The sequence below is a fragment of the Sturnus vulgaris genome, chromosome 10 (assembly GCF_052056855.1).
Source record: "Sturnus vulgaris isolate bStuVul1 chromosome 10, bStuVul1.hap1, whole genome shotgun sequence".
Taxonomy (NCBI): domain Eukaryota; kingdom Metazoa; phylum Chordata; class Aves; order Passeriformes; family Sturnidae; genus Sturnus; species Sturnus vulgaris.
In genome coordinates this window covers 24,450,908-24,464,743 of record NC_142252.1, presented here as the reverse complement: position 1 = coordinate 24,464,743, position 13,836 = coordinate 24,450,908, and positions in this window count along the sequence as shown.

The window sequence follows — 13,836 nt, the reverse complement described above, 5'->3', positions numbered from 1 at the left end:
TGTGGCTGTGGGTGTCATTGTTCTGTGCCTGTCACGTCCTGATCTCAACATTTCAGCATGGCCTTTTCTAGGGACTCAGAACCACATTTCATCCCAAGGATATTAAATAAGACATTGCCTCAACCACTACTTTTTATGATCACATTTCAGAGGGACTGGAAGAGAAATCACAAAATTACCCCCTGCTCATACTTTGAATTATTAAACAGGACAACACAAATACGTAATTTTCTAAAATCAAGGAAAATTAGGAAGAGATTGGCATGGTCTGTGGGGAGGGTTTAAAATCTGGAATGGCTGGGACACACAGTCTGTCACTTGTTGGTGTCCCTGCCTGTACAGAGGATGGGACAGGATGGGCTCTAAGGTCCCTCCCAAACCCCTCTGACTGAAATTTTTCACCTCAAGGCCTGTGGTTTGGATGACCCTGAGGTGTCCTGTCCTCACTGAGACCTTCACAAGGAATTGTCTCCCTGTGCAGGCTCCTGCAGCAGCCAGGTGTGGCTGGGGAGTCCTGGCTGCCCTCCAGGGAGCTCCTGTGGGGCTCAGGTGGCTCCCTGGGATGGGAGGGGACCCTCAGTGTGCTGGGGCTGTCCCCAAACCCAGCTGGGTGTGGAGCTGTGCCTGCTCCACATCAGCTTCCTGGGGTCTCAGAGATATGTTTTGGCATGGGAGAGAATTCCCTACTCCCACCAGCACCTCTCTGCTGGTTCCTCTCAGAATCACTCCTGGCTACCTGAGATCAGCTCAGCTGCAGGTGAGCAGGAGGGGAGGGCACACCCAGCTGCCTCCAGTGACCCCAATCTCTGGGGAGGCTCTTGGCAGTGCTGGGAGCTTCCCCTGGAGCTGGAGACATTGGCACGGTGGGGTGGGAGCTGCTCCTGACCCACTGCTCACATCCCAGGGAACGCTTCAGAAAGGTACCGGGGTCAGGGGGGAGGAGAAGTCACCAAGGGGCTGGAGGTGTCCGAGGTGTGGCATTGGGGGCTCTGCACAAATGGAGATTTTGGACTGATTTCAGAGCCGAAGCCATGGAATGGGGGTTGCTGTTCTCTGGGTTTGTGCTGAGTCCTTCCCTCGCTCCAGGCTGGGAACAGGATGGGAGTGGGAGGTGGGACAGCTGCTCCGAGCTGGGACTTTGTCTTCCCTCCCACTTTCCATATCAGTTGTGGTTTTTTCCTTGGATGCTGTAATGGGGTTTTTTGCTTTTCTGGGTCGTTTTCCACAGCCCCGAGCCCGGGGACTCTCCCTGGGAGGGCTCTGCCCCAACCTTCCCTTCCCACCTTCCCTGGAGCCGTGGGATGAGCAGGGAGCTCCGTGACAATGCACTCAAAATATTCCTGATGTTCCCTGAACGTGCTGAGTGTCTGAGCCACCTGCAGGGGCTGAGCTCAGGGCGGCTCCTCCTGGGTGACACAGCCCGGTGTCCCCTTCTGTGCCACCCCATGGCTCATTCCGGGCATCCTGGATGGTCCCGGGACTGGGCACGGCGGGGCCGCAGCCTTGTCCCCGTGTCACTGTCACCATGTCACTGTCACCATCAGTGCCCGGCCAGCTGAGCACTGGTGCCCCTCCATCATCCACCCATCCCGGGCTCCTGTGGGATCATTCCCGGATCCCTGGAAAGGGGGGCTGGAGCTGTGTAGGGCAGAGCCGGCAGGAGCAGAACGAGCCCCTAATTACATGAATTAGCCCCAAATTATGTTAATTGCCTCCTGCGTGTGCCAGCGCTGTGGCACCGGTTGCTCGAGGGACACCTGGGCAGAGCCCTGAGAATTTTCCTGTCCCCAAATCCTGCTCCTGACAGGGATATGGGACAGAGCCCGGCTCTGCCAGGGGATGTCCCCACCCCTGGCCCTGTGCCCTCGCTGTCGGTGCGGTGACACAGGTGTGGTGACACAGGGGGTGGCACCTGTGCTGGGATGCTGCAATGGTGCCCAGCTCCGGCTCTCCGCCCCTCCCGTGTCCCTCGTGCCCTGTCCCGAGCTGTGTCACACCTGGGCCAGCCCTGGCCGTGTCCCTCCTGCCCTGTCCCGAGCTGTGCCACACCCGGGCCAGCCCTGGCCGTGTCCCTCCTGCCCTGTCCCGGGCTGTGTCACACCCGGGCCAGCCCTGGCCGTGTCCCTCCTGCCCTGTCCCGGGCTGTGTCACACCCGGGCCAGCCCTGGCCGTGTCCCTCCTGCCCTGTCCCGGGCTGTGTCACACCCGGGCCAGCCCTGGCCGTGTCCCTCCTGCCCTGTCCCGGGCTGTGTCACACCCGGGCCAGCCCCTCCCGTGTCCCTTGTGCCCTGGATAAACCCAGCTCAGATAAATCCTTCCCGTGCCTCTCCCCAGCTTTCGGTGCTGTCACTGATGGAGAGCTCCAGGATGACACCGCGTGACAAGGGAGGGATTGTGACAAGGATGTGGCTGTGTCACTGCCGGGATGGCCACAGTGACACCTTTGGGAAAAGCCCATCAGGGAGCTGGTGGCCCTGTGGGGGTGGCACCAGTGGTGGCCTGGCTGACAGGGACCTGCTGGCTGGGCTGGGCACAAATGGAGCTTCTGTTCCTCTGTGGGGTGTGGAGGTACCCAGGGGAGACTTCCTGGGGACCCTGTGCTTGGGGACTGGCAGGCCAGGGCAGTGATGAGGTGACAGTGAAGGGTGAGGTCACCTCTGCTGTGCCTGGGATTTGTCACAGCCTGTTCTGGACAGAGGGATAAAGGTGCCCCAGAGGCCGGGAGGAAGGAACAGCTTGAGCAGGAGCTGATTTGGGAGCTGGGCAGAAGGGCAGGAGCTGTTCCTGGAGGAGATTGAAGTGTCAGCACCCCAAAGGTGCCCTGGGGACAGCCAGACCAGACCTCCTTCCACAGGGCACCGTGCTGCTCCCGAGGTAGCCACCCTGGCCAGGGGTGGGGGACACCACAGGGACCCAGCTGGGGCTTGTGCAGAGATTCTGGGGCTGCCCAGGATAACCTGGAGTGGGAAATGTTCCCTGTCCCTTCCTTCCAGGAGCTGTGGGCTGTCAGGCAGAGCTCTGTGGGGCTCTTTGGGGAAGTGGCTTCGAGGAAGGTGCAGGCAGTGGGTGCTGGGGATGGGAAGGAGCCCTGGGAGGTGTCCTGGCAGGGGGAAGGTGCCCTGGGAGGTGTCCTGGCAGTGGGAAGGTTCTCTGGGAGGTGTCCTGGCAGGGGGAAGGTTCTCTGGGAGGTGTCCTGGCAGTGGGAAGGTTCTCTGGGAGGTGTCCTGGCAGGGGGAAGGTTCTCTGGGAGGTGTCTGAACCAAGTCCTGCTCAAAGCAGGGTCAGGGCTGCATTGAGCCTGCACTGGGAAACTGCAGGGCTGGAGCCTGCCCAACTCCAGTGTCCCTGTGAGGGGTAAAAACCCCCTTAAATCCAGGATTCTGGATGATGTTCCCCAGCTCCTGGTGTCCATGGGCTGCAATCCCTGTCTGTGATTTCCAGGCCTGCAGCAGGGGCTGCAGGAGAGGTGCTGGAGATGAGTGAGACCATGGCTGGATGCAGTGAGAGGTGCCAGGGCTGGGGGGCTCTCCCAGGACTTCCAGAGGATTTCTGTGGCTCTCCTAGAGTTTTACCTGGGATAAAAAACCCTTTGCTTTCAACTCTGCTGGGAGGAGCAGAGTGAGATAAGGTTGGGGTGCCCTCGGTGTGGCAGCAGGGTGGGCACAGACTGGCCCTGGGTTTCCTTTTGCTGGAGGGGAATTTGGCACCTCGTGAGGGGCTGAGTCATGGGAGGCACAGAGCACAGCACACCACGAGCCTCGTGATCCCAGCACCAAACCCCTGCCCAGCCTGGGGGCAGGGAGCTTTTTATTTGTAGTTTATCATGTGGAAATCTGAGGTTCTCACACAGGGGTGAGAACTGGGGGATGGACACAGGGAGCACCTCTGGCTGCCCCCGGGGTTTCTCCATCCCCACCGTGTCATCACCATCCAACCATTGCAGCACATCCTCTGCATTAATATTTATTTTTCTCTTCTGGCTACAAAGTCTGTTTTTATGAGAATAATTTCCCACAGACCCAACAACAAATGTCAGGTTGACCTAAGGGTTGTTGTTGCCTCAATTTTCTTCGGGCTCCCTCTTGTCCAACCAGCCGGGTACAAGTTGTCTCATGCGTAATTAGGCTGTGATAAATCATCTCCTGCACGGGGAGCACATTCCCATGTGCTGATCCACGCTGGGCTTTGTTTGTCTGAGCACTCTGTGCACTCCCTGTACCTCTGCACTCAGCAGGGCCCAGCCCCTGCAGCTGGATGGGGACAGCAATCCACTGCACAGCCACGGATTGCAGCTGCTCTGGGCTGGAATCCTGGCAGGACACGGCTGCAGCCTGCTGGAGATGATCCAGAGAAGCTGCGGCTGCCCCTCGATCCCTGCAAGTGTCCCAGGCCAGGCTGGACAGGGCTTGGAGTACCTTGGGACAGTGGGAGGTGTCCCCAATGGCAGGGGTGGGATGAGATGGGATTTAAGGTCCCTCCCAGCCCATTCCATGGCTCTGTGACCCAAGATGTCCATGCAGAGGGTGGGTCTGCTGCCCAGCTCTGAGCCCAGCCTGGAGACTGAACATCTCTTTCAGTCCATCACTCGTGGTGGGCAGTTCCTCTGTTCCCACCTCTGCTCTCCTCCAGAGCAGGCTGCTCCAAGCCCTGCCCAGCCTGCCCTGCTCATCTGCTGCCCCCAGGACGGGTTTTCACTGAGAACCATCCCAAACACCCTGAGCTGGGTCACAGGAAGGACAGGACAGGGAAGTGCTGCAGTAAATACCACTATGGAATCAAATTCCTGTTTGTTTCCCATGAACTCGGTGTTTGCACAGTCAGACCAAAGGGCTTTGGCTTTTACTGGGATGCAGCACCGAGGCCAAGGCACCAACTGATGCCTGGTCCAGATAATCTCAGCTGGGATCTGCTGAGCTCACAAGTCTCCTGCTGACAGAGATGTTCCAGGTGCTTTCTGTCTCACTCCTGCCCATTTTCCAGAGCATTAGGCATGGGAAGCACATTTCAGAACTGTTTGATAAAACCACACAAGTGTTTATAGTGCCCACATTTGTACCACATTGTGGAGGCCATTGTAGTGCACAAAGAGCAATAATTATTGCAAGCAGCAAAGCAGGGAAAGGAGGAATATTGGTTTGCATTCAGGACACTGTGGGGCTGCAGGGGTCAGTCCAGAGGAGGCCAAGGAGCTGCTCCAGGGCTGGAGAGCTGGGAATGTTCACCTGGAGAGGAGGATCCAGGAAGAGCTCAGAGTTTAAAGGAGCTCCAGGAGAGCTGGAGAGGGACTGGGGACGAGGGATGAAGGGACAGGACACAGGGAATGGAGAGAGGGCAGGGATGGGTGGGATATTGGGATGGAATTCCCAGAGCAGCTGTGGCTGTCCCTGGATCCCTGGCAGTGCCCAAGGCCAGGCTGGACATTGGGGCTGGAGCAGCCTGGGACAGTGGGAGGTTCTGGGGTGTCTCTGGATGGTCTCTAAAGTCCCTCCCAACCCAAACCATTCCATGAGGAGGCACCCAAGGCTCCCTGCAGCTGGAGAAGTGGCACCATTGGCACCGTGCCCCCATCACAGTGAGCAGCTGCACCTTCCAAACGCTGCTGCTCCTTTTCCATGAGCTCAGAGCTGCAGGGAGCCACGGGCTCAACTCCCCTTCCCTTTGCCCTTCCCAGCCACGCTCTGCTCTGGGCGCTGGAGCTCCAGAGGAGATCGGGGAGCAGGAATTCTCCATCCCCGGGGCTGAGCGTTCCAGGCTGCTCCTCCCGGGCTGTTCCCGTGTCCTCCCCGTCTCCCGAGGGGCTGAGCAGCTCTAATGGCTCATTTGTCACTGTTAAGGGGCGATAACACCGCCCGGAGCAGCACCGCGTGTACAAACGCTGCCAGGGCTCGTTCTCTGCACGGCTCAGGGCTCGGGGTGGCCACAGGGGCTCCCAGCCGGACACAAACCTTGGGAAAACGGGAATAAAGTGCCAGGAAATCCCAGGCTGATATCCCCGGCAGAGACGGTCACTCCACAGCCCCGGGGAACAAAGCTCAGCCTGAGTGTCCCAGCCAGGGCAGGGGACGTGCAGTGGCACCCAGGGGATGTGGTACACCGTGATGCCTCCAAAAGCCTCAGCATCCCCACGCCAGGCTGCAGGCAGGGAAAAGGCAGGATTCATCTCCCTGATGTTGCAGTGTGTTTCTTGTTATTGCTGGGTTCTGTTATTGCCCGAGTCAATGGTTTAGTCCCAGATTACACCCTCCCACCCACCCTGTCAATGTATCCTGAATTACCTGTCAACCCTGCTTTGTGCCAGCCCCCTGTTTGGAATTCCCCTTTAGAAATCCCCTACAATTCGATGTCCCATTAGTCCATGTGACTGAGTTTCCCCCCCACCCTCCCTCATTGGACAATGCCTTTGTGAACCCTACCTTTACCTTTCCCCAGAATTTCTCCAATTTGCTGGTAGTTTGTACCTTCCCCTTGAACCTCCCTCGTATTTAAGTTGTTGCACCGTCACCATTTTTGTCCTTTGCCCCGTGAATTCCCCAAAGTAATAAATCCTTTTTTATCCTGTACAGAAGACCTCTCCCTCCTCCCTGTCTCCTTCAAACACAATCTGACAGCCAAAAGGCCATGGAGCAATAGCAGGAGCCACATCTAAACCTCCTGTTCCTGGGGTGCAGCTCATTCTGGGCACAGGACCAGTGGCAGAGTGAGTGCAGCTCTGCCTGATGCATCTCCTGCCTCTCAGGGATGCAGCACAAGCACCCCCGTCCTGCTCCCAGAGCATCCCCCATCCCTGGAAGGGTTTGAGATGTGGTTCAGTGGCAATGAAGGGTACTCGCTCAAAGGCTGGACTTGGCAGATTCTCCAAGCCTGGCTTGGAATTGCAGCGTGGGCATCAGCTGCTCCTGTGAGCTCTGTGTGCCCAGGTTGGTGTTACAAACATCTGGCAGGTTCTTGTTTGTTTGTTTTTCCACCTCACGCACATTTCCGTCATTTCTGCCGGGGATGCTCTGCAGGAAGCCGATCTAGCCAGGGCAAATCCGGGCTTGCTTTGGGAGGGAAGTCAGCAAGAATGAATATTTGCCCTGTGGCATCAATTTCCTGTCTAGCGTTCTCCAAAACGCAGCTGGAGAAGGCCCAGGAGCACAGATGTGTGTGCCTGGCACCCTCTGAGCAGGGCTGGGAAGGAGCCTTTGCTCTTCCCCTCCTCTTGGCACTTCTTCCCTCCAGAATTCCCAGAATCAGCACTTTGCTGGGGAGCTCCTCTCCTCGGGAAACACCAGTTCATTATTCCATTTAATGGCCCATGTGGGAAAATGCAGATGCAGCCTGGGGACACGGAGTGATGCAATGGATGGGTTGGGAGTGAAGTCCCAGAGCCCCCCGGGCTGGGCAGGCACCTCCACATTGCTGGAGTTTTAATTGGCAGTGAATTTTAATGATCTCCTTTAGGCTGATGAGTGCCATGTCCACTGCTGACATCCCGGTGGGGTGGGAGGCCACAGGAATTACAATATTAACAAAAAAACCCCACCCTAAACCTGATTTATTTTAAATGTGCCTTATCTATGATTTAAATTTTGTTGTGGGCTTCGTGTAAAAGGCTTTTGATGCCTCGGGTTTGATATGTGTCAGGTTTTACTGGATCACTGAACATCCTGAGCTGGAAGGGACACACAAGGATCATCGAGTCCAGCTCCTGGCCCTGCACAGCACAATCCCAGCATCTCAATGTATTCCATCTGATCGCATCCTACAATTCCCACAGGGACAAACATCAGCTAGACAACAAAAGCCGGCCCCCAACAAAACCCCTCATCCACATTTTCACCTTCCTTCTCATGAAATCTATTTGAGAAAGCCTTTCTTTGTCACTCCACAAACTGCTGGCAGTCGTTGGCTGTGGTTATGGAAATGCTTTATTTGAATAGTTATGGGAACGAGTTTCAGCTGAGGGCTTGGTTTGGCTGCAGCCCCATCCCAGCAGGGCTGGAGCTGCTCTGGAGGCAGTGAGGGATGATGGATGGATGATGGATGGATGATGGATGGATGAGAGGCTCAGGATCCAGCTGAGGGCAGTGCCCTGGCTGTGAGCAGGGCAGGATTAGCAGGGGAGCACAGCAGATCGCTCAGATTAGCTCTGCTGAGGGGAGATGCCACATCCCCATGGAGCTCCCTGATGGCTCCTGACCCCACATTTGGCCAGGACACCTCGGCCCCAGGCCAGCCACGGGCACCAACTCCCTGCAGCCTCTTCCAGCTGGGATTTGTTCTGATCTCATCAGTCCTCCAGGGCTGATCCCAACCAGAAACCCAGCCTGGGCCGGGTTGGGAGGGACCTTAAAGCCTCCCCTGCTCCCCACCTTCCCCAGACCAGGTTTTTCAGAATTTAAATCTTGCTTACAAATTAAATACATGCTGAAACTCAAGTGCTCCCCTGATACCGTTGTGGCTTTGGATTTTATTGTTCTTTTCCTATTAAGTCATGTGCTGTGACAGCATAAATAATGTGACTGAGTGTCTTTGGCAGTCTGGTCATCTGCAACGTGTCTCGAGGCTTTTGAGGGGGGGTAAAGCCAGAGGAGCAGTAGCTGCTGGACTGAGTGAGGCTGTGGGAAGGGGGTCATTACCTGGCTGCACAAAGAAGTTGATTTTTTTCCACCTTCCAGGGTCTGTTTTCCTCTTGCTGTGTCTCTGTAAGGCCAATTAGCATTAATGGGAGTTGTATAAACAGACTCTTACTGGAGGACCTCATTAGCTCTTTCTTCCTGTGGTTTTCATTCCAAGCTGCTAAGTTTTATGGATTACCAAGAATGCTAAAAAATAGGGAAAAGCAATGCTGGCTGTGGCCATACTGAAGTGCTTACTGAGTGAATTGAATGAGTTAGGTTTGGGAATGGATTGGCAGGTCCATAAGTAACCAGACCTCTGGAAAATCCACACCAAGGCAACCTGATCAGCCAGCTGTCCAAATATCCCACTGACCTCTTCCTCTCAGACTGCCTAATTCCTGGGAAACTCTGTTTCCAGGGGAAAGCCACGAGAAATTCTCACAAACTTTGCTTTCCCAACCTGCCAGAGAGGCGTTTGTGAGGGAGTGACCCCCAGGGGAAGGCCTGGAGGATCTCCTTGGGTCAGCACTGCTGCAAGGGTTGCTGATTTCCTGGGATAACTGTGAGTCCCAACCAACTGAGCTGGGATTTTTGTGGGTGTTGTGTATTTAATTCAACTGTGAGAAACCTACAGTCCCTGACATCACTTCCCTGGCCTGGGGATGTTGGATTTTTCCCACGTTTTGGTGGGATAACGAGATGTGTTTTCCTGTGTGGCCTCCCAAGGGGCCCTCAGGCAGGAAAGATTCTTCCCTGTTTCTTCTTCTCCCTGTGAATTTGAGGGAATGTAACAGCATGAGGGACCTGGGCTGTATCAGAATGTGAATTTGCAGGTCAAACAGTGAAATACCTGAATTCCAAGTCTATCTATGTGGATTAATTATCAAGATCATGGGATAAATGAACGTGGTTGAGCAGGAATGACAGAACTGTGATGGAGAACACTGAGGCTGGGAAACGCCCTCCTTTTTAGAGAGGCAAGTTTTGGAAATCTTCAATAAATTAGGTTTTAAACAGAGAATTGTCTCTGTGCAGTAGCTATTTTGATATTCCCAGCTCACCTTCCAAGCCCTGTTGTTTTGAAATGAGCTCTCGGGGTTGAATTTAACATCCTTGCTTTAAAAAAACCAAGCACACAAAAGGACAAGGTTTCCTTTTTCGTTTTTACTGCTGTTTCCAGTCCAGCTCTGTAATGCTATTTTTAGACCCCTGTGTTTTAATGCTGTGGCATGAACTGCTGGGATTTCCCCTGGCTGATATAAAATAGAGGATCTGCACTTTGGTATTAGCAGTCAGCCAGGAAATCCGTGCCTGGTGCCAGAAATGGGCCTTCCTTCATAAATCTGTACTTATTTTCATTTCCTTGTGCAGCAGTGACGTGCCAGATCAGCTGTGCTGCTGTCCTGACACGTTCTGCAGTGCCATGCAACAGGGGGAGCTGGACTGGAAAGCAGAGACAGGATTTGCCTCTGATTCACTGGGGACACACAGCTGGGAAATGCTGGTTTTCAGGGAATCAGGGACAGGACCGTGCTCTTATCCCCATAAAGAACTGGCCAAAGGCATTTCCACAGGGAGCTTCACACGTTTGCAAACAGAAGTGATCAGTCCTGTCCTGCCCTTACCACCTTGACAGAATTATCTCTTATTGATCATAGATTTATTACAAAGCAGGAAAAGCTGTGATCAAGTGGGCTGAAATCAATGGAACAATCCCTGGAAGTGTCCAAGGCCTGGGATAGTGGAACGTGTCCCTGCCCATGGCAGGGTGGAATGAAATGAACTTTCATGTCTTTCCCAACCCAAACCATTCCATGATTCTACAATCCAGATATCTGGATGCTCTTTCAGCTTGGCCTGTCTGAGCAAACCTCTCTTTCAGTGTAAAATGAGAATTATTCTGCCAGTTCATCATTTCACCATCCCTGCAGGTGCCCAAGGAAGGCCTGGCATGGCACTCAGTGCTCTGGGCTGGGGACAAGATGGGGATTGGTCACAGGTTGGATTCAGTCTGGGAGGGCTTTTCCAGCCTCAGTGGTTCTATGATTCAATCCATTTTCTGTGCAGTCTGGGAAGGAAAGGCTCTGTATAAATAACCTGTAATTATGCTTCTTTTTGCATCCAAGTGAATTCCCAAAACTCCCGTGTCCTGTTGCTGCTCTGGCTGGTCCCTTCCCCTCCACTGGGAAGGCTTTACAGGGTAAGGGTTACGTGAAGCACTTTCTAAAGTTCTATTTTTGAGAGTTCTGAAAGGTGACACCTGTGTGGAAGTCATTGCCATCCTTAAAATAACCGGGGTGGCAGCTCTGGGCACGGTGACATTGGTGCTGAGCAGGGACACACATGGCACGGGGGGAGTGGGACTGGCTCTTATCGGGGTTTTAGAGCACCAGGTACCGTGGAGCTTAATCCTGACAGGGCCTCCAGGTGTGACAGCTCAATAAATATTGAATGTGCCCCTAATCTCGGGGTGGGGAGTGCTGTACCCCCAGCAGGAAGTGCTGATCCTCCCTCTGTGAGTGCAAGATACCACAGCGAGTATCTCCCACCATATCAGCCCAGATATGGGAAGTGTACTCACAGGGATATTGTGCAAAGAGCAAACAGCAGCAGGGACAGCTTTTGTTCTGCAGGCACCGAGCCCAGGTCAGCAGGTGACACTCTGCAGAACTCCCAAAATTGCAGGCTTAGAGTCAGATCTGACTCAATCTGCAAAGGGAGGTTCTGTCCCCAGAAAGGGGGGCTCAGTGTGGTGTCCTCCCACAGAGTAATGGGGAGAAAGGAGAGTGCAGGGACAGGTGGGGCACGTTGTGAGCTGATCCCAGCGCTGGGCACCCTAAATCCTGCTGGGGGATGTGGCTCTCACCCCGCACACCTTGCAGAACAAGCCCTCCTCTCAGCCCTGGCAGAAAGGCCAGCAGGTAAAGGTCAGGGGTGTGTGTAAAGCTCAGGTTGGTGTGTGTAACCTGGGCTCTGCAGGGAGGACAGCCGTGGCTGTGAGAGGAGGCTGCAGCGTGGGGTGCCAGGCTGCTTGCTGTGTGTGGGTTTCCCGTGACTGATGCCCTGTGACAGCCCGTGCGTGGCTCCTGCTGCTCTGCTGGTGCAGCTGGGGACTCTGTCACTTCTCACCATCACCACACGACACAGAAAACTCTTTGGGGATGAAATTTTCTGCCATGAAATGGAGGCTCACGAAAGCACTCACCGCAACTGCTGGGAATAAATTCACTTTGAGTTTATTCACAGTGCTATGAAAAAAGGGTGAATTCTGTAATGCACGGTCCCCGTGTGGTGCGATGGGGGTGTGGGGTCCTGAGTGGCACCTTTGGCTTTAAACCATCAGCTGCTGCACTTTAAGATGGACCCACAGGGTGTGGCAGGAGCCTGAGCCCCTGCAGGAGCCCCAGGTCCAGCCTGAGCTCCCGGCAAGGCTCGGTCTTGCACACAGGGATGAGATCACAGAACCCTGAGGCTGGAAAAGCCAACCTGGGACCAATCCCCACCTTGTCCCCAATCCAAGGCACTGAGTGCCACCTCCAGCCCTTCCTTGGACACCCCCAGGGACAAGGATAGGGACTCCAATCCTCCCTGGGCAGCCCCTTATGAAGTTTAACCCTTTCCATTACTAAATTCTTTCTAGTGTCCACCCTGCCCTCCCCTGGCCCAGCCTGAGGCCGTTCCCTCTCCTCCTGTCCCTGTTCTCTGGGATAAGATCCCAAATCCTCCCCTGGCTGTCCCCTCCTGTCAGGGAGTTGTGCAGAGCCAGAAGTTCCTCCTGATCCCCCTTTTCTCCAGGCTGAGCCCCTTTCCCAGTTCCCCCAGCCCCCCTCACGGGACTGACTCTGGATGCAGGGGAGCAATTCCCTGTGACATATCTGGGCCACCTTTGGTGTGCCCTCCCTCGTACCCTGGTGGAGCTGGATCTCCTGCCAGCCCTCCTGTACTGCAGCATCCTGAGGCAGGGCCAGGGACATCCTCAACAGCCCTCTGGCAAAGCGTTATCGCCATGGCGTGTCAACACGGCTTCCAAATAGTGGCTGCAGGTCACCAGGGATGGGGACAAAGCTGCCGGTGCCATGTTGTGTAAACAGGAAGAAAATCTGCCTGTTCCCTCGGTGACTCCATAGTGACTGGGAAACACTGGCCCATTTCACAAGCCTCCCCTGCCTCTCACGGGTCACACACAGGGTTTGCTTTCCCCTGGAGCCACGGACACCTCTTTGTGTGCCTCTGACAACACAGTCACAGCTGCTCGGGCTGCAAGGGACCTTAAAGCTCAGGGACCCCTGGCAGGGAGTCCCCACTCTTGCTCCCAAACATCTCAGCAGCTCTGGGCCTTCTGCTGGCAGCTCTGCAAGTTCTTCAATAGCTTTTATTCAGGATAAATCACAAAGAAACTGAAATATTTTTAAAGCGATTTAATCTAAAATGTCCTTTCTTAAACCATCTAGGATGCTTTGAAATAGCAAACAGCTTATGGAAACCATGACTTGCTGAGAGATTCAGAGGAATGGGAAAATCCAAGTTTGTGGCGCTGAGCAGTGCTAGAGGAGCCCCAGAACAACCACCCTGAGGGCTCTGCAGCTCCCTGTGTAGGGCTCTGTTGAAGAAAGCAGCCAGGTGAGGTGGTGGCTGCCACAGCTCCTGCACCTCCCTGGGCTCCACAAGCTGCCAGCTCAGCTGGCATCAGAGCCATGGGTCACCTCAGGTGGCCACAGGTGACCTCAGGTGGCCTCAGGACATGACGGCCGAGCTCTTGGTCAGGGCAGGACAGAGGCAGAGCCAAGTCCAACTCCTTTGGCCACCACCTCCCCCAGTATCTACCTTGAGATACCAGACATAATTTCTGCACTTCAGTAAACATGATCCCTATTTGGATGTTAGCTGGGACCTTGCTCCTTTTGAAGTCAGTGGGTTTGACAGATGAGGAAATGGGTTCTAAAGCCAAGCAAGAAAACCTTTATTCCACCTTATTTTCATGCCAGTTCTGCACATATAAGGGTAGGGCTGCTTTTTAACAAGTCTGTTGTAGCAACAGCCTGCCATCAACACACACCTGCTATTATCTTTTCGTGAGAGATAAATCTAAATTGTCGGGCCATGCCATGGAAATGCAACATTTGCATTTTCTTATCAGGATGTGCCAGGACACTGCAGGGCAATCAAAAAGCAGGAATTGGGCACTAAAGTGAGGTGGAGGAAGGAGAAGCCTGACCTCCTGCCAGGCACTGTC